General features: G+C 37.0%; 1 long non-coding RNA gene across 1 annotated transcript in view; it reads right to left on the reverse strand.

Moving 5' to 3' along the window:
- The window catches only part of LOC110256660, a 132,966-nt gene extending 116,889 nt beyond the window's left edge, over window positions 1-16,077 (reverse strand). Inside the window, exon 1 of the long non-coding RNA XR_002338516.1 lies at window positions 13,644-16,077. This is a non-coding gene — a long non-coding RNA (uncharacterized LOC110256660). The remainder of the gene's footprint in view (window positions 1-13,643) is intronic.

Here is a 22,591-nt window from a genome sequence, read left to right on the forward strand (position 1 = left end):
CATAACTTAGAAAAACATTGCTGAGCTAATTACAGGGAATATCAAAATATATCCACATCTTTTCTGGGCCACAGTCCATATCTGAATCATAATAAGTGTGAAAATGTTTACAAATCATTACAAGTTTTCCACATAGTTTTGCTCAGTGTTAGGACCAATCATGTTTTTTCAGTCATTTGAGTTGACATGCTGGATCATCTCCAGTGAGAGTGCTGATTTTATAAAACAGCTTATTAGAGATTATAAAAATCAAAAAATAGAGTTAAATAGCCATGAACATGCAAAACATAAGGAACATTCTTCATGAAACTATTGGAATATACCCATGGCATATTGTTTCTTTTGAAAAAATTTCACTGTTAGAAAGGCAAGAAATCGAAAGGAAGTACCCTGGTACTTTGTTTTGTATATTCTCATGAATTCCCGTGTTTAAAAAAATTCTACTTAGAAGCCTAAAAATTAGATAGTAAGAAAAGTAGATTATGGCAAAATAAAAGAATTTTTAATAAGTATTCATCTAGTATTACTTATACTAGCTCAATTCTAATGCCGTAAATCAGAATTATGACTGATTTTTCATTACTTTATACAAGAATCACTGTACCTACCATGTGCAAGGCATTGGGAGAATCCATTAATGCTCCAAGTTTCTTATTCCTTCACATAATATTAGGACTGTTAGACTGAACTCCCAGAAATGTATTTTGAGGAACAATGAACCCAGTTCTTTCCAATCTCTAAAACGCTATGCCTATCCATTTTTAGCAACATGAAAGGACCTAGAAATGATCATGCTAAGTGAAGTCAGCCATACAATGAGACACCAACATCAAATGCTTTCACTGACATGTGGAATCTGAAAAAAGGACAGACTGAACTTCTTTGCAGAACAGATGCTGACTCACAGACATTGAAAAACTTATGGTCTCTGGAGGAGACAGTTTGGGGGGTGGGGGGATGTGCTTGGGCTGTGGGATGGAAATCCTGTGAAATCAGATTGTTATGATCATTATACAACTACAGATGTGATAAATTCATTTGAGTAATTTAAAAAAATTTTTTTAAATCCTATAGAACAAAAAAATAAAATAAAAAATAAATAACTAAAAATAAAAGAAAATAAAAAGCTATGCCTATCAGAAGCTAGATAGTAAAATTTTTAAATTCAAGGAATTCAGTTTTTACATTCTGATTAAAATGTGTATGTACATACTTGAGTCTAAATATGAGCTTTAAGGAATCCATGAACCCCCCCTCCCAAATTATATGTGAAATTTTGGATAGAGGAGCATTTTTCTGGTGTGAGCATTGGTAGTTTTCCTTCAATGTTCGAAGAATTCATGATTCCAAGCCCTAACAGTCGTCCCCTAGAATTGCCTTCCTCTAGGCTACTCAATCACTATCCTGACCCTGGTGCACTTAAAAACCATGAAGTTCCAAATAAGTCAAATTCCTCATTCTGAAAGTTCTGAGATTGCCTGATTGCATCATCTTGTTTTACTTGGCATCATTTGGTTCTGTGATTACTCTTCCTGTGAGTGAGGTGTGTATGCTCCATGGGGATGCAAACTACTTTGGAGCCATAATTATTTTTAGCCTACTGCAGCTTGCATGCACATTGTATCCTCAAACACCCCCGCAGTGTGATCCACAGTGTTTAGAGGATGTCAGAATTGAGAGCTTAAGACGCCTTGATAGAAACAGAAAAGAAGTTACAACAATGTGACTAATATTTTGCTAAATACTTTGTGTGAAAATAAGAAGGATTATATATTAACACTAGGATTTGCTAAAAGCAGAAATTGTGTTTGTGGTTAAAAGGATTCAAATGAATTTCATTTCAATTTACTTTCATCTTGCTTAATAAGAATTGTTTCTACAGAGGGAAATTCAGTTCCATTTCCATACACAATCATGCAAGTTATTCATCTTTGGGCTCAAGTTTCAAATACCACCCTCTAGAGATTCTGACATATGCTGAACTTAATATAATGAATCTAGACCTCCTTTCCAATGGCAGTAAAGTGTTCGAGAGGCTGCTGCTTTCAGAGAAGATTAAGAAAATTTGAATAGAAATTAAGTGTAATTCTTTAAATATCTCCATGTTGACATGCATATGTCCATACCCAGTATTAATCTGTACAAAAGCAAAAGAATTTGATGATGTGTAAAGAGCTATGGTTATATCTTAACAGTATCACAAACTTGGGACATACAACTAGTTGGGGAAATGCAGTGGACACTTTGGCCTACCCATTGTCCATTTCCTTTTTCTCTTAATAAGTATTCTGATTTCCTTTTGAGTATCCTTCCACCTCCAATGCAGCAACATTTTCTGAAGAGAAGCTGACTCATCCAACCCCAGCCATAGGGAAGGGGATGACTATCTAAAATGAGTCAGCAAGTCCAATCTCTAACCTCATGACCAGAGGCCAATCAGAGTCAATGAAACACAAGATCTTTGCTGAGAATTTCTGAAGAAATATGTTTCCATTCTGTTCTTTGAGATCTTTTCTCTTTTATTGCTTAAAGTGAAGTACGAAGTTTTCAGTTCACAAAAGCTGAGCCCTTCTGGGTTGAAACAGACACTTGGCAGGCAGAGAGGATAGTAAGAAAGAAAATGGCATCTCTAGTACAGCAGAAATTGACTGAACATTGTAAATCAACTATAATTAAAAAAATAATAAAAAAAGAAAATGGCATCTCAGCTAACACTATTTTATTTCCAAATCAAACCTCACTTGAATTCTGATCTTTTTTAAATCCACCAGGAAGTCAATAAAATACTTTGGGGTTGTTTTTTTCTGTATTATACAGATGAGGTCATGAAAGCTGTAAATCTAGCAAACTACCTACAAGGAACACAGTTGAACATGTTCACAAATTTTGTCTCTAAATACTGTCATTATCACCTTAATAATGTAGCCCCAGACATTTTTCCTAGACTCAACTGACCAATAAATATTTGATAATAAGAGCGATATTTTTTGATCACTCAGTATATTCATATAACTAAATGCTGTTTTTCTTATGAGGAAACAGGCTTAGGTTAAGGTACTTGTCGAACGTCACCAAATCACTGGCAGGTCCAGAACTGGAATCGCTTCTGTCAGTAAAGTTCATGCTCTGAACTTATCATGTATCCAAACTTCAGTAGCCTAAACAGAATTATGGATTAAAAGTTGTCTTCATCCCTATTAGAATCTATGCCTCAGTCACAAGAAAACTGATCAAAGAATCAAATGATACCAAAGCACAAAACAATAGTGGACCCGTAGACTCTTAGAATTTTTAGAATCCCGTACCCTTAACATGTCACAGCCTGGTGCCAGGAAAAGATGTGGCCTGGTTGCAGGAAGGTGAGTAATTCAATTACCCTTGGGCCCCAGTCTCCTCATCTTACAAACAGAATAATTCTGGTAAACTGAGTAATTCTTAAGATTCTCTTCCACCTCATAGAATCTGGTAAGCCTTGTCAGAGGGAAGATTTCAGAGCAACTGTATGTTCAAGTTACATTTTTAGCCTTTAAATATGAAACTATAATCATCTCTTTTGAATGATAATTAAGTAGATATTCCTTTCTAACTTTATTAAAAGGATTCTGAACCATGGCTAAAGAATTTCAATCCCCAAAATTAGTCCATGGAATAATACAATTAAGAAAAATAAGACTCTGTGCACAGAAATATGGCTAATGGTCTTCCATGTATATGACAATGTTTGGTCTAGCCCCGATTTTTCTAATCAACTGCTTGCCGATTCTGTTATATTACATTATGTAGCTCTTAAAATATGTTACTTATAACACTGGGGATTTTCCTGCCAGTAACTAGCTGATTTTGAATTTCCAATAGGAAAAAAATCAGGAAGAAGTTGAGTATTTTATGTTGTCTTATTATTTTTGTCTTAATACACTATTTTCCCTTTGGCTCAAGAACTCCAAGTCAAACTCAGATGTTAAAGGGAAACTCGACCCAGATTGATTGCTTTCAAAAGATCAGAGTTGGCTAGGTGTGTCACAGAGTCCCTTTGATGATGTTTTGAATGAATGGCTAATATCAAGTCACTGAATTAAGACCTGATCTAATGTTTTCAATAATAATACTCCATCTTCCTCAAATATCTACCAGTGTGCATATAAACCAGAAAACCTGTCTACCCCTTCTACCTCTAGGCTTCTAGCCCTCACCCTCATCAACTCTCCAAATAGCTAATGGATAAGCATTGCATATAAGCTCTTTAGAGGAACACAGTCTTCAGAAGGGAGACAAAAATCAGGAATATTTTTTAACATTACACAAATGATCCCAAATGACAAACTGACATATAGTATATCAATAAAATATTGCCATAGGGCAATAAATAAGCACAGAAACTCTGGATGACTGGAAGTCACATGAACACTTCCAAGTCTCTTGGGTCCAATCTAGAGCAAGTAAGAAGTCATTTATTAAATGAACCTCCAGCCATGTAAAATCTGATATGTGGCTTCGAAGAGTAAGTTACATCCTGGAAAAGTTAGGCTAATTGAACTCCTTTAAGGCTCTATTTTTATCAATTTAATGAACTTGGCAGAATTTGCAAATAATCAAGGACCTGTGAGATCCCTAGTAATTTATAAATTTGGTCTAATTCCTCCCTAAATTTGTCTCAAAGAGTCCCACATAACCCAAATGTTTATTGAAATAGTCAATACTAAAAACTGGGTTGACATGAATAGCATTCTAATATTAAAATAACATCCAAGAGGCCCACAATTCTGCACTGAATATAGCATTGCATATTCACTGTTAGTATTTTAAATAGTAGGTGCCAGTTAATTATTTACACAGCCGCTGATATATCACCTAAAGGCTGGAAAGAATGAATGCAATTGCCCCATTTCCAGTGCAGACTGGAAACACAAGAACTTTGTTCTTTATCATTCATTCATTGATGAGAAAGAGCCGGTTGTCATTACTTCTAAAAGACCTAGATACAGTAGTCCTTATTCCCTCCCATTTCCAGGAGTATATTTACTGATTGAAGTGTATATTGAGTAGTAATTTTTGCATGGACTGGCACCACTCTCCCACAAGAATTTTGTTTCCTAGAAAGATTGATCCTGTCCACCCAGCACAATTTACCTCTTTCCCATCACTAACCACGTTTATGTAGTTTTCCCTCACCTGGAGCTGTAGTTCTTCAACTTTGCTACATTCAGCCCACTCTATAGACCCAGCTCTGGTCTTGCCATTATCTCCCCTCCTAACCAAAGGCCCTCCCATCATTCTGCTATATTTCTATATGTGTGGTCCTTTCTAAAACTAGTTCATAAGCAGCTCAGAGAAAGAAACCACAAGTTGCCTCACTTGGCATCCCCCACAGTATGTAATACGTTCTCATAATCTATGCTCACAATTTAGATCCTGGGAGGCTGACTTAGAGGCAGCATCTTCTTTTTCTATTTAACAGTTGATAGTCAATTGATCCCAGGTTTGCTGGACACACCACTAAACCTTTCTATTTGTCCCATGATACTACTTGCTGCTTTTCAAATGATGCAGAGAGTTGGAAGATGACATCCAGTAGATGTCTTTGTAAAGAGGTTTGGCTATGAGGGAAAGAATCACACTAAGTCAATTATTTAAAGAGTAGCTAAGATTAAAGATAAGCACTATGTTTTATGGAAAGGACTTGGAGGGAGACTTGAGGGTACTTAGGAATTGTGGAAAAGAGGATGGTGGAGCAAGAGAGACAGTGAAGTGACACTGGAGCTAATAGAGCTAGGTCTAGGAAACAGTGAGAGAGGATGAGATCAAAGCAAAGGATTTTATATTGTTTTTAAAAAATACACACTTATATGCTGAGAGAAAAAAGGAGGGGCACAGACAGGTTTCAAAAAAGCAGATGTCCATTTGAAATCTCATGTGTAGTGTGACATGATCAGTAGCCAGCACCATTGCTGGTTATTTAGCACAGAGTGCTCATCTGCCAGGCACTGTCCCAAAGCACTCACATCCATTAGCCCAGTCAATTACCACCCTAGCCATTTAGTATGATAACACCATGAAGAGATTATTAAAGGCAGCATTAACAACTTCCACTAGGAAAGCTTCTCCAAAGGGTCATGTTATCTTTTCACCAAGTTGTAGCATGAATGCATTGGTGCCATTTATAGGAATTGAAGGGAGGGATTTACAAAGAGACTGCCTCCAGAATAACTCCCTCTGAGAAAGTTCCCCCAAGGCAGTTGCAGTTCCTGGCAGTGCTGTTCTGGAGTAGTAATAAAGCAAATGATCCAATAAGTTGAGCTCTTCCATTGTGAGATTAACAAAGGCACAGAACATTACAGAGATCACCCAATTGCAGGGTGATCCAGAGCAAAGCCCCAGCCTTAGCTGGAGAGCCTAAAGGACTGCATGTATACCACTATCCCCAAGCAAACCAGCTCCACCAATAAAATACTTCACTAGAGCAGAGTCCAGAAATAGGGTTTTCTTATTGTGGCTGCTTTATTTTATTTACTACTTTCCCTTTATTGCACAGGTAAACCAAGCATTGTTTTAAGTCTTTTTTAAAGGAAGGTATACATTACCCAGGTGACACTTCTATATTTTAATCAATATTATTGAGAACTACTCCCCATTAAGATACGAATTACCTGGATATCTTTCACTGGTAAGTCTCAGTCATAAATACTTATCTTCTGAAATCTTAACTTTTAAAAATTTCCTAATCATTGAGTTAATAAATGGAAATGCAGCAAAGCACAAAATGTTAACGCCAACAATAATAAAAGCTATGGAATATTTCATAACATACAGAAAAAAGTAGAAACAATTTTAAAAGATATCCCCACACCAAGAAAATGGACCTAAGAAGCACAGATTCTCATCAAGATCTCTACTCAGATTATCAATGTCCATTCAAATTGCCCTATGTTATCCCAGAATGCCGTGCATTTTAAAAAAACAAACCCTAAACTCAAGAGGTTAGTCTCACCTCACACCCCATTTCACTAATTAGTGCACAAGGAATCCTAAAACATAATCTAAACACAGAGAGTGAGACATTAGGACACGAACTGAAATAGGAGTCTTGACAATACCTGTAGTATTCCACAATCCAGAAGAAAAAAACATTACATTGTGATGGTGATGCAGGCATCTCATACACCCAAGAGAAAGGTTACATTCCTTATGCTTCTTTTAGAAATGATTTATTTAAAACTGAATAGCTTGGAGCTCTTCCTGTGCCTCTCCCTGACTTGACTGTACCCTAAGCACCCTAAACCTGTGAGCTAAAGATTAGGTACCCTGAACACAATTGCCTGCGGGTCAAAGACTATAAGCACATAGGGTTTTTTTTGTTGTTTTATTTGTATTTTTTTATTTTTGGGGGGAACTTCCCTAGGTTGTCCTAATCTCTGATCAATAAACCCTCTTCATAATTATGTATTCTAGGAAAAATCAAGATAAGATAGCCCAGAAGACCACCAGGATTACGCTGAGATCTCACCCACCTCAATGACCAAGATTTCCCCAAAGAAAGTAGAATGCGTATTTGCCCTGACTCTTTTCTGGAACCCTGTTTTTCTCCTTTTTCACTATAAAACTCCCCACAAGTCTTCCCCAAGGGAGGGCAGTCTTTAAGGCATTAGCATGCTGTGGCTTCTTTTGCCAGGCAAAGCAGTAAGAATTCATTTTCTCCTTCACCCCAAACTCTGTCTCTGAGTTTCTATTTAGCACTAGTGGATAGAAGCCAGGCTTTGGCAACAATGGGACTGACATATATATATTTATGGATATATATTTATCTGTTGTTTAACTCATATGGAAGAAAGATTATATTATAGCCAGATTGTATTATTCTATTCAACACGCATAGATCATTGAGATATTTTATTTACCTCATATCAATAAGTAACATTAAATGAAGTAGGAGTGATTTATGGCTGGCATAAATTTTTTCCATATTACTACTTCCCATGGACATTGCTGCTTTAGTGTTTGCTGTCTAATATCAGCACACACACACATACACACATACCCCACAATCATAACCATAAACTAAATGACTATATACTCAAAATAGATGGCTGTTAGAAAATACTCACACTAATTGATAATGACATCATGCTGGTATGCACATTACAATGTAAATGAGGCTTCCAGACTCATTTATGTCTCTTTTATTCAAAGTTTAGTACTTATTAGTTTTTTTCCTCCTTGTTTAGAAGGTTCTTCTTAAGGCTGTGGGATTACTTATTCCTCCTGATTTTGCCCCTTGGAATTGGACCAAGAGTACCAATTTTTAACTGTATTTTAAAACAGATGCTTACCAGCAATGAAACAGAATTGAAATGTCTAATGGAAACCACATTACTGAAAGAAAACAAGCAACAAGAAAAAACTGATGAACTGATTTATCCAGGCAGCCATTTGGCTTTATTAAAAATTTGAATTACTCTTTGCATCAAAACAGAAGAAACAAGAACCCATTCCTGCTTTTCTGTCTGAGTATGTGTGAAGAGAAAGCAACCGAATGAACACTTTTCTTTGGTGATTGATTTTGAAAGGTGGTTCAAAATCTATCTCCAACACATCTGTGAGCTTTAAGTGACTTCTCAGGGGCATATGAAAGATCTAGGAATAAGATGCAGAACTCTGAACTTGCCCTGAAGTGTTTGTAAAACGTAGCCAGATTTAGCAAAACCTGGAAAGAAAACAATGCTTGATAGACTGCCCAGCTTTTCTCTGGCTCCTATTTGTGATGATTCACAGCGAGACCACATGGTTTCCTGATGGCTCAACTACTTTTTCTGAGAGCTCATGTTTCTAGAGCCTCCACCATTCTCTTCCAGACTAAGGACAGAAAAAAAGAGAAATGTGGAGTAGCGGCCCAGATGGAGATATAAAGGAGTATTTCCCTTTAAGCTACAGAAGGCTAACCAATTTTTTGCTAGCAAATTTTAAGTGCAATAGGATTGCTTTGGCCAAGTTTAACCCACTTATAAGATCATTCCTGGAGTTTCCTTGTAGCCTAGTGGTTAAGGATTGGGCATTGTCACTGCAGTGGCTTGGGTTGCTGCTGTGGTGTGGGTTTGATCCCTGGCCTGGGAACTTCCATGCATGGGCACGGTCAAAAACAAGCAAAAACCCCACATCCTCCATGTTTAAAATAATTGCACATTATATATATAAATCAAATCATGTAACTCACCGCCTAGTATGGTTCATCTATTAGACTGTTCGTGATGAAAGTGGGAGAAAACTTCAAGTGTTCAAAGAGCTGAATAGGTTTTTTAAAGATTAATTGAAAGTCTACCAAAAATTATTATAATGGAGGAGAAAATGATACCAAAAAAACAATTTTCTGAGATGTATAATTGGTATCAGGAATGATGGAAACATTAAGAGAAGCAGACTGAGATGAGCTCACCAAGTGATATCACCGTCATCACCATCATCATTTTTCAGGGCAGTAGTCATTTGGCAGAGGGATGGTCTGACAGTAGCTCTGCATTTTTGCTTAGCTGAGAGCTTCCCTCGTAGCAGAATACATCACGGAATTGAAAGCATTCAGCTTTGTTTTGCAATTCACAATTCAGCCCAGGTGGGCCACTATTACACAATAACTGTGCAGCTGTTAGTATCATTGCCTAAATTGCCCTTCCTTTTTAAAATTTACAGTATAATCTGCTCAACCAATAGATACTAATGTCCAAAAACTCAGCTCTTATTTACCATTTACTCCCTCTCAAGGTCCAAAATAACTAACAAATCATTCTCAAAGGAATTTCAATTATGCTGCTTGTTCCCTTAAAGAGTATAAAGGAGTAAAATGTCAGGATTGTGTGCAAGAAATAAAGTACTCACAACACCTGCTAACAATACATACTGTAGAAAGCACTTAGCCTGTAACGGGTTTCTGGAAATCATTTTCAGAAATTTACAAACATAATTTTTGGCCTCTCTTCTCACCATTGTAAAGACCCTACCATATGCTGCAATTTTGCTCTAAATTGCCTGATTCTCTGTTCCTGATGTTACGAGGGAGGGAGTGTTTTACAGACACATAGATTATGTCAAATACATATATTTTTGTCAGTTAATGCTCATAAAAATCAATCGCTTTTGCTGAAACTTTCTGATCCCAGAAAGTGAAATTGTTCATCTATTTAACCAATCCTGCTTGTCCCCATCAAGCACTGTTGAGCACTTCCAGAGAGCTGTGTTCAGCCTGACAAAATGATAAGTAAAACATGTGTTTACTCATTTGTTTTTCAAGGCTTTTAAAACATTTTCTTTTTTGGATGTTCTAAGTGCCTTCGGAGAGGACAATAAATTAAACAAATTAGTAAACTCAGAGCTGAAAGGTCAAATTCAAGTGTAGTCTATGACTTGTTAATAGATAGTAGCTAAAATAGATGAATATTTTGTGTATTATGCAGGTGAGACTGACTATAAGCCAAAGCAGCTGTTACAGATCCAAAACCTGGATCTACTTGTCCTCATGCAGTCAGACACTGGGTTGTGGTAAAGGAAAGTGCAGCCGTTTATTGCAGGGTGCCAGGCTAGGAATCCAGGACAGTGAATGCTCAAAAAGCCTGAACTCCTGATGAGTTTCAGCAAAGCATTTTCAAAGGCCCAGTGAGGGAGGGGAGTCCCAGGGTTTTGTGATCAGCTCATGCACAGTTCTCTGATTGGTTAATGGTGATGTAACAGGGTGGGGCCAGAGGGGTTAACAGCCATCCTTCACCTCTAGTAGGTCTGGGGCTATAAGCTCATGGTCATCAAGTAGTTAATTTCCACGGATATTAAATATATCTCTAAAGAATCTAGTGCCTTCCGCAAGGAGACTATAACTTGAACTGTGTCATTTGTCACTACTATTCCAAGTAAGAGAAATGTTTCATGGTTATTAGAGAAGACCTTCAGTCAGTAAGGTTACAGTTGGCAGCTGCTAGCAGATATTGTTTTGAGAATGGCTGGTGGTGTCTTTTAATCTGATATGGTTTGGAAAATTTAAATTCTCAGCAACATACTGATGTATCAGAAATCACGTCCACAATGGCCACCTAGTTCTACCTTGGATGCCTAAACTATAGTCACTCCATTTTTACTTTCAAATCCATTCCCCTCCTCAATGGCCAAAGCAGTTGTTCAATGAATGTTTAATGAGCTGCAAGTTTTTTAGAAATACCAAATAATTTCAAAACACTTAAATAGAATTATAAGTCACTGTGAATATTTGTTCACTTAATCAAAATGATAAAAAGATTTCCAAAGCACATACAGATCACTTCAAGGCAAGGAAGTTGACACGATCTGGTACCAAGAGCAGCATTTTAAGAAAACTTTGTCCCCTTTTAATAGGGAGGAACCAAATCTTGTCCTACACCAGCCTACATTTTAATAACAAAATCCATTTACCACATTAATCCCAGACCAACCATGCATAGAACTCCTTCTTCAAGGCTCACATTCTACAAACCTTCCATAACTATCTATATCCATATTAGTTTGTCCCTTATTTTTCCATCCAGAAACAACCAGCTGTAGAATAAAATAAACTCTTTTTTCCCCTTTGACAAAAATGTGTTTTTCACACCTTCTTTTAATGGAAACACACATCCTAACTTCCTGGCATACTGAAATGTTCCCCTTATTATTTTAGTAGCTTTAATTATATATATTACAATTTAACCCCTAAACATCTTAATCTCTAGCGAAACCAATAAGCAAGCAATTGTGAACTGTCATGCCAGCACTTCCCAATTGGGATTTATGAACATATCCATAGCCTCTATTTGAAATGACCTAGATGGTCAATGAACCCCCATCATTTAACTTAGCAAACTCAAGTCTAGACAAAGTATTTTAGACACACACACAAAACATAAATATTCCTAAAAGAGTTCACCTGAAAACTCTTTTCACTTTTATTTTGTAACTGATGAAACTCATACCTTTTTTTTTTCTTTTGCTGACAAAATCTGTGATAGAAATAGCATGAACTTATTGGCTTTCAGCAACCTAGGTACAATGAAAGACAATGTCTGAGGTAGACATGACACTACATACAAAATCTTAAAGATGCCACCAGAAAACTACTAGTGCTTATCAATGAATTTGGTAAACTCTAAGGATACAAAATATACAAAAATCTGTTGCATTTCTACGCACTAACAATGTAGTATCAGAGATTTACCACTACATCAAAAATAACAAAATTCTTAGGAATGAGCATACCTAAAGAGGCAGAAGACCTATACTCCAAAAACTATAATAAGACATTATTGAAGGAAATTAAAGATACAGATGAAAAGATGTGCTGTACTTTTGATTAGAAGAACTAATATTGTTGAAATGATCATACTATCCAAAACAACCTACAGATTCAATGCAATCCCTGTCAATATACCAATGGCATTTTTCACACTACCTAAAATTTTCAGATTTACAGGAAACACAAAAGATCCTGGATCACCAAAAACAATCTTAAGAAGAACAGAGCCAGAGGAATCATACTCCCTGATTTCAGAGTATACTACAAAGGTACAGTAATCAAAAGAGTATGGTACTGGCACAAAAACACACACAGATTAATGCAACAGGAAAGAAAGCCCAGAAATAAACCCACACATGTACTTATGGCAACTACTCTACAACAAAAGAAGCAAGAATATGCAATGGAGGAAATACAGTCCCTTCAATAAGTGGTGCTAGGAAAACTGGACAGATAGATGTAGAAAAGAAATTAGAACCTTCTCTAACACCATACACAAAAATAAACTCAAAATAGATTAAATACCTAAATATAAGACTAGATATTATAAAACTCCTAGAGGAAAATATAAGCAGAAGACTCTGACATAAGTAGCAGAAATAATTTTTTGGGTCCAATCTTAAAATAAATAAAAGCAAAAATAAACAAATAGAACTTAATTAAACTTGGCTTTTGCACAGCAAAGGAAAACATCAACAAATTAAAAAAACAAACCTACTGAATGGAAGAAAATATTTGCTAATGATATGACCAAGAAGGGGTTAATAACCAACATATATAAACGTCTCATACAACTTATCAAAAAAGCTAACAACCCAATTTAAAAATGGGCAGAAGAATTGAAGAGACATTTTTCCAAAGAAAAAATGTAAATGGCCAACAAGCACATGAAAAGATATTCAGCATCACTATCATGGAAATGCAGATTAAAACGGCAATTAAATATCACCTTATACCTGCCAGGATGGCTATCATAAAAAAAGATTATAAACAATAAACATTGGCTTGGATGTGGAGAAAAAGGAACCCTCATACACTGTTGGTGGGAATGCAAACTGGTACAGCCACTGTTGAAAACAGTAATGGAGGTTTCTTAAAAATCTAAAAATAGAACTACTATATGATCCAGCAATTCCACTCCTGGGTATATAAACAAAACAACCCAAAAACACTAAGGTACAACCAATGATCCTTCAGTCCAGTGATGAAGCCACATGACCGTGCTTGAATCCCAAGCAGAGAACTCCAAACAATGCCCCAGTTGGAGATGAAGCCAAAATGACTTTGCCCGAAAGGGAAAATCCAAACCAGTGCTCTGCTATAAGGAAAGCCAATGCAGTAGGGAAGGGTAGTCTGCCCCTTTACTCACCAAAGATGTCTCAGCAGGCTGATGTATGTTCCTTGTTTCTTTCACCACAAATATCAAAAGAATCTGTGGGCCTGTGACACCTGGGTGGTGGCAAACACTCAGGGACGTCCTCCAGGCCAAGAAGCGCAGGTAGCAGCTGGATGGGAGGGGAAGAGGTCCATTGGGTACCACACCCCTCAGGTGGACACCAAAATTGTTACTGAAACAAACTTGGGTTCACTTGGCCACATGCAGTACACAGGGGGGCTACAGACACAAGGTTGTGGTAAAAGAAAGAGCAGCATTTATTGTATGATACCAGATTCAGAGCCTAGGACAGCTCAAACTGGGAAAAACCAGAATTCTCAGCACAAGCAAGGCACTTTTAAAGGCTAGGTGAGGGTGGGGCCTCCCAAGGCAAGTGATGAGCACATGTTCTGATTGGTTGATGGTGGTGTAACAGTACAGGATCAATTAATCCTTCAGGGTTCTTTGATCTCATGGTCATCAAGTTAATTCCTTCCATTTGGTGGGGTTTTAGCCCCTGTAAAACAACTCAGGAAATACACATCAGGTGGTCTTATCTAGGTGCCTCAAAGAGAAGATACAGCTGAGGTTGGAGGAGAGGTCTGCCCTGGGAAGGCCCTATAGGGTCCTGCTCAGTCACAAAGACCTCAGCCAGTATATCATCTCTTACCTGGTCCTTTTGGCTACTTTTGTGGGATTTATCAGATGTGGAACACATTTCTCATCAAATTTCTGCAATATCATGTTTAAAATTAGTTCAGAAACAAATTTACTCAGCCTAGTACCTTCTACACCTCTTCCTTTATCGCTTCACACAATCCAGGTGGGCTTAATATTTATTTCTAGATTTAAGTATGTTTCCCTCTGATAAAGTTATTCTCTCCCGCAAAGTATATTACTAACAAGCCTTAGGAGCATACCTGACACAGTTTATGACTATAACATCTATGAGCAATTTCTCAGTTTGTTTTATTAAAAAAAGTTATCTGATCCTGATTTAATTGTTGTCTGATTCTCTCAAAGAGCTTTTATTCATTAATTATTTATTATATATATGTGAAATGTGTTCACTGCCCAAGGACTTCTGAGCTTGTGCATAAAATTTAAACTAATTCAGCAGCTAAAATCCCTCTTAGACTATAATGAAATTACCAAGTTAATGGAGCAGTGTAATCAAACCAGAGTTAATAAATATGGTATGGCCTTAATAGATGCCATAAGAACAAATGTCAATAGATATTGACAATTTGCCATGTGAAAGCATGACATTTATTATGTTTATACTCATGTTGTCACACATTTATTATTTTTATAGTCCAGCTCTACTGAGTGCATTAGAAGCACAAGTATTTGGGTCTTATGGAAATAAAAGAAATAAACAATTTTCTACTTTCCAAAAGTAAGTTATCTAGGATTTAAAAAAAAAAAAAAGCACACATTTAAAGTTCACCAGACAGGTTAGCCCATCAAAATGCACACACTTCCTCTAACATACTGTGGAGATGTTCCTTTAAAACTGGTACAAATCCAGGAGTCCGGAAGAAAGGTTTTTTGTTATAACCATACTAGATCGCAGATGTTGCACCTCTTTGTGTCTTTTATTTGTCAGTGGGGAAAATATTTAAACTCGTGGGAGTCTGTTTTTTCAGGGCAGTGCATCATTCTTTGGAGCAGACATGGCTCTTAACTTCTAAAAACTCCTCATCAGCATCTGTACAACACATTCTGTATTGCAGATTATGAGTTCAAGAATGAAAGTGCTTCCCAAACTGATGGCAGAGTCTATGGACCCTTGTACTTAAATGTGTTTTCCCAGATTATGACTAATCCCTAAACTAGATGAAGAAGGAGATGCAAAGACCTCACACAACCGGCTACAACACTTTTTGGGTCTCTTTGTTCATAAGCTTCTTATTTATACATTCAGAAAAACAGTGATAAACTGCCAGAAAGCAGAGATGTGGCTTTTACTTTGATAAAAAAATTTAAAATTCGCATTATCGACTTACTGTTTTCATTAATGACTTTGAAATGCTTTGAGCTTTCTCTAACAAAAATTTTTTCGTGACTAAGCCCATGTTTGGGAAACAGGATTTGGGCAATGGAAACAAAATATTTTTCAAGAGAAAATAGGAGAAATCCTTTATGAAGAACCATAGTAATTAGCTCCAGGTGCTTTGGGCACAACAGTTTGTGGGTGATTGCACTTTAAAAAAATTTTTTTAACTTTGCTTGATAGTTGTTGAAATGGAATGACAGGTACATGGAGGCTCACTGTACTATTCTCTGTATTGTTGTTTAAGTTTGAAATTTCCCATTAAAAGGCAAAAAATAATGTTGTCTCTTTAGTGTAGAAAATGTGGGAGTTCCCTTCATGGCTCAGCGATTAACAAACCTGACTAGAATCCATGAAGATGCAGGTTCGATCCCTGGCCTCACTCAGTGGGTTAAGGATCCGGTGTTGCAGTGAGCTGCAGTGTAGGTCGCAGATGCAGATTGGATCCTGCATTGCTGTGGCTGTGGTGTAGGCTGGCAGTTGTAGCTCTGATCTGACCCCTAGCCTGGGAACCTCCATATGCTGCAGATGCAGCTCTAAAAAGAAAAAAAAAAAATTTGCAAAGTACAAATAAGCAAAAAAAAGAGGTCACCCAAAGACACTGCATATTTTAATAAACATTCCTTCACTTCTTTTACTAAACAGATAAATAATACATTATATATTATATTATACATATATATTGTTACATGATACAGGTGCATAAATGAGTACCACGCTGTGTTTATCTTTGTATTGTGCTTTCTTTTAATTAATTATGAACAGTTTCTCAAACATGATACTTCAAAACCATATCAGATTTCATTTTATGGATATAACTTGATTGACTTTTAGCTTTACCCCATTATTTGAAATTATTTCTCTACCCCCACCCTACAATTAAAAACAATGCTATACAAAAAATTATAGATGAGCTTTTCAGATATTTATGATTATGCCTATAGGATAAATTTCTAAAAATGTAATTTCCTGGTCAAGGATTATGTGAATCTTTCTATTTTTATGCATATTATCATATGAACGTCCAGAAACACTATTAAATCACAGGTCCACAGGAACTACCTGAGAGTGTCCCTGCCCCAAACATTTGTCAATTTTGATCCGCAAGAGATGCTGTGATTGTTTTAACCTGTGTTTCTTTCATCATTAATGAGGTTGAACCTCTTTCATCTGTTTCTTTTCATGAATATTTCTTCCTTGGAGATGTGCCTAAATACACTCTTGTCTTTTTTTCTACTTGGGGCATTTTTGGTTTTCTTATTCACATCCATTTCGATAATTCCACTAATCTGATGTAAAATAAATTTGGGGTTGGTTAATATTTTATCTCAATCTTTCCACATGAAGATGTGATTTCCACATAAATGAAATCATTTTCAATTTACTAATCCATCACTGAATATAATCTACTCTACTGGCTAAAGTAATAATTATGGAAATAATATTATAAATGCCCACTTCTCATGTTCTTAGCAAAAACAACTTACATTCTGGTCCAGATAAGATGAACTTTAGGTGTTAAGTCCCCAAGGGAGCTGAGGGATGAAGAGTAATGTCTGGAGACCTGTGGACACAGCGGTGGCCATCTGAAACTCAAGTGAATTGTCCCTTCATCACCAACGCACCAGCAGTAAACTCCTTCCAAGTTCAGTCATCTAAAGTCAATGACTGAGGACTGAAATCATTAGGGAGTTTATACTATTCTATTTCCTTAATGGCATGATTATATAGACTAAAATAACCAACAGAAAACCATTATTTTTGTTTATTGAACTATTTATCTCTGTTAAGAAAGTATTTCCCAGTTTCTTTTAAGGCATCTATGGGCACAATCTATGTTATTTTCTAATTCCCTAGGTAACTGTCATTTTAGAAACTACTTCCATGTTTATATCAATGGATTTCACACTATACTCACACCTGCTAAATTTTTTTAAAATTAAGCTTCAATATAAATAGATGAAAGTGTTATTTATATGAATGTATTGTGTATGGTCTACTTTAACATGTATTTATTATAACTAAAACATATTTACTTATTATAACATGGATTTGTTTAACTATAAAAACAAACATAATGAGACTATTCCAGCCATGACAGTGTTTAATATTGAATTTATTCTAATATTCTGACTTGGTTTCTTAATTTTTTAAAAGAAACTTGATCTACACAAATAATTGCAAGTGGTAGGTTTAAGGAAAAAAGAAAACCTTCCTGCAGTCTCAGAATATTCTTCAATTAAGTAATTCTGAGCTTAAAATAAAATCAACTTTACTGATTATTTATCAATTATAAGGCAGGTAAAAAGCATATACGCCTAACCAATGGTGCTAGAATTACCTTCTATATGACATTATATAAACATTTTATGGGTTCTCTTTTTCAACAAGTTAATAATTCCACTGTGATAAGTACATGTAATCAGCAGACATTCCTAATCCTACTCTGTGCTAGGTATGAGCTATTTTCAATTTTATGGAGAAGAGACCTGCTAACACCTGAATTTTTTTTTATGGCTGCTCCTGCAGAATATGGACATTCCCAGGCCAGGTATTTAATGTGAGCTGCAGCCACAATAGATCCTTTAACCCACTGTTTAGGGCCAGGGATCAAACCCTCACCTCTGCAGCAACCTGAGCCACTGCAGTCGGATTCTTAACCCACTTTGCTGCAGCAGGAACTCCCTGAATTTTCTTAATAATGAAAAATTTAAAAATTCCTAATCAATGAAACATTTGTACAATGTTCAAACATATGCTTAGAAGTGGAAAAAAAATTTGCACATGTGCAAAAAAAACCTCAGTTTAACAGGATGAGAACCTCCAATATATTAATATGTGAGTTATTATATATTTGAGTACATGTTTTTAAACTGAGTTTTGAAGATATGGCTAATAATAGATGCTTTGAAAAACCAAATGTCAAATCAAATTTCACTGCAACCTCCAAACACAGTAAACCACCGCTTTGAGACAGCCCATTAAGGCACAACTTGGGCCCTTAATCAGATACTCCTGAATTTGAATTCTGTAGCTTCCCCTAAGTACCCGCGTTATATGGGGTAAATAATTAGCTTCTTTAATCTTCAGTGACGATATCTGTTATGAAATTTAAATAAGATAATGCACAGAAAGCAGTTAGCCAGAATGCTAGTTATGATAATGGTGATAAGCTTGCTCATTTTTCACCTATTTCCCAAGGCCTAGCCTCACCATCCTACTTAATACTTCAAAACGCACAGATTTTCCCAACTCTCCCCTTCTGATCTTCCTTCAACCTACTTTTTTCCCATAGCATTTATCCCTTTCTAAAAAACTACTAATAAATCAACCAATAGGATATTATTCCCAGTTAAAGAAACATTACGTTTAATATCAAGCTCTTTGCTGATCTCAAGTTCTCAGGTTTGCACAAATAAAAAGCCTTTCAAAATACTGATCAGTGGGTTCTTATCTCTTGAAATAGAGTCTAGGTTTACTACCTTATTAGAATGGAATTTTTTTCTTTTCCATTTTTTTAAAGTGTAATTGATTTACAATGTTGTGCCAATTTCTGTGGAATCTAAAATAGGGCACAAATGAACCTATTTATAGAATGGAATTTTTGAGCAAACAGAGTTTTTGTCTTTTTTTCTGTTTAGTTTTGTCCTTAATATCCTGTAACATAAATACTGCAATGTGAAATTAATAATATATAAATACTATATTACATAAGGGAATCAGAAAGGAGAGAAAACACTCACAAATGCATTCATAACAAGATAAGGAGAAAATATTCTAGACAATTATAGTCTCTGCCCCTGTACTTCTCTAACTGATTAGTGGTGGTAGTATTTATAACTGCCTTCTTCTAACACATGTTTTCTTTTTGCCTTTAGCAAGTACTTCAGCTGGTCATGGTTTTTCTTTTTCTTTTTCTTTTTCTTTTTTTTTTTTTAACCTGGTGGGGTAATCTAAACCTTCATTCCCCAAGGGCCTGGCTGTTAGTAGTCTTGCCTGGATTGGGTTTTTATGGTTTTCTATTGACTTTAATCCAAGGGCATGGTAATACTAGCAGAGGCTATAAGGAGTCTCCTTTATATCAGGCATATTCTTTATTTCCATCATGAAGTGGCAGCCCAATTTCTCCTTGGTAGGCAGAGTTCATCACCCCAGCCAACACCATCACTCCCTTCTTTGCCTGTTGATTCAGGGATTTAAAAGGGGTTCAGAGTGGCCAGGTGGTGGTCTTAACACCCAGTTCAATAGAATCAGTGTTGTGTCTCCTGATGGAAGTGTTCCTCCCTCTGGCACTCAGACCTCTAGGCTAACAGAGCACGAGGACATGGGAACAGGAAGCAAAACTTTGCTAGTGGGTCATTATAACATTACAGTTGTGACACTCCCATTTCCACTCCTTGATTCCACGGTGCACAAATCCTGGCTGTGGGAGAAACAGTATCATGTATTGGATGCTGATTCTGAGCCTGTACAAGCAACTGGAGAACTCTGCTCCAGCCCTGCAAGGTATGGTCACCTAGCCAGCACTGTAACTGAGTCTTCAAAAGGCCTTTCCACTGTTCCACCAAGCCACTACTTCAGGATTAGGGTGGGGAATACGGTAAGACCAGTCAATTCCATGAGCGTGAGCCCATTGCTGCACTTCTGCTGTGAAGTAAGTTTCTCAATCAAAAGCAATGCTGTTTGGTATACCAGGACAGTAGCATCTGATGATTAAATGAGATAATGTACATTATTTTCTTTCCCTCAAATCATAAACAAGCATATACACAAGACATGTTTAATAACAGCAATACTGTGCATTTGCCAGCATGAACATTTCAGACTATGACTGCTGTGGGAAATTATATTGTAATAGAATTTTCAGAGATGAAGTTCCCTTAGAGATTACCTAGTGGCTTTCAAACTTTTTAAAGCTCAAAATCCTTCCTTCAAACAAAATGCGTAAGAAAGCTATTATGTAAAACAGGTAAAATTAGACTTGCTATATTTAAAAGTGGAGTGGGGTGGGAGGTAGCACAGGGAAGAGAGCAATGTTTGCTCAGTCAAGGTACTTCCCAGAATCCCCCAGGATAAATTTTCTCAAAAATATATTCAAAGAGCAATGGAGCCCCCTGTCATTAATTAAGTGGCACTTAGGTGGTCACTTTTAGAAGGAAAAAAACCCAACAAAATTGTTTTTATCATACATATTCATATATGCAAAAGGTAGGATAAATTTTGATTTTTATAAAAGCTCTTTATGGCTAATTTAATTCATGTGTTTAAAGATTCTGCCTGTACTTCAGGAATTTGGGTCAGGCTGCCCAGACTAACATTCTGGAATCAGGGTGCAGTCTTTTTGTCAGCGAAAGTATTTTCACTTAATGTGTGCATCGTTGCTGAGGTTTGTTTTTTGCATTTAACTCCCAGTCCACAAATATGGCTTGAGGATGGAAAAGTAGTTCACTGAGAGTGTAAAAGGAGTAGTAAAAATGCTAAGGTAAAGACTATAATAAAGAACAATGTGCAAATGAAAATAATTAATGGGACTTGTATGCAAATATAGATTATCTATCTAAATGTGCTGGAACAAGTGAATCTGCAGGACATGCATTCTACCTCCTGGTTTACAGGTGAATTCCCTATCACAGGGTACAGGGGAGGTTCTCTTAGGAAAGGTCAAACCTTCAAAGCCAGGATCAACAAGCAAAGAGGAAAGCACTCCTCCTCTCTCACGCTCGCCCATCATCCATGCTCAAGTGATCTATTATTTTGCCTTTTTTATAGGGCGAGTTTTAAGGAAGTCTTGTTGAGACCAGGAACCGTGGCTGCTCAGGACATGGATAGCACAGGACACATGGGTAATCACCATCCCCCGTCTACCGTCAGTCCTGGGGTGCAGGCCTTCCAGGTGCAGAATGGACTGAGGTGGGATACAGTCCTACCTAGATAGTTGTTCAAGGTCACTTACAGACTGGTTTGCTCACTCCATAACAACTAAGTGGTAGACAGCAATGGTATTGACAGAGCCAGGCTTTGTCTAAATGTTTGGAGCTAATTTTTGCTGATGCCAATCAAGGTACCAACAGGAAACACATGGCACAAAGGTGAGAGCTGAGGAAACTTTGGTAAAGGAGATATGGATAAACCAGTGAGCAGACATCAGGGAAACCACAAAGGATGGGGAAGCATCTCTGGGCTGAGCAGCAGGAGGGAGCCATTACTACCCTGGGCTGGAAGGGAAAATGGGGGTAGAGGGACAGGCTGTAGCCAGCAAGGCCTTTGGTGTGAGAACACATCTCCTCCCAACTGCAATCCTGCAGGAAGGGAAACAGAGAGAATAAATGACCCTAACCTCACTCTCCCACCCTCAATCTCCTGCTGGTGTGTTCCCACTGACCAAACCCAACTGCAAGTCTGAGGGAGAGGAACGTGGCAAAGCCAGCTGATGGGTCAGCCTTCCAGGGCACAAGGCCAAGTGTAGGGAGTGGGTAGAAGAAGCAAAGAGAGAATTCCAGACTCCAAGGAAGGCAGGATCCATGGGCAGCCTTTGAGAGGATGGCTTTAGGAGAGCAAAGGAGGTGAGAGGCTGGTTACATGGCATGGAGTAGTTAAGGAGAGATGAGGAGTAAGAGAGCTTTATTTTTTCTTATAAGTTGATCAGAAAGAAAAAGGACAAATTATAAAACTATCTGAAAGGGTCTCTGGGTTAGGAAAAGAGTATTTTTCTGATTTGGGGAAAAGAATTTTCATCTGAAAGGAATAAGGATCCATCATAAAGGGCTTAACTGGATAAAGAAAAACAGATATACCCACAAAAAGAACACAGAGTTTTGAAGACAAATTGCAGCATTACATGAACAATGTCAAAATCGTACCGATGGTTTATTAGAAATCATTACAT

The sequence above is a fragment of the Sus scrofa genome, chromosome 14, assembly GCF_000003025.6.
Source record: "Sus scrofa isolate TJ Tabasco breed Duroc chromosome 14, Sscrofa11.1, whole genome shotgun sequence".
Taxonomy (NCBI): Eukaryota; Metazoa; Chordata; class Mammalia; order Artiodactyla; family Suidae; genus Sus; species Sus scrofa.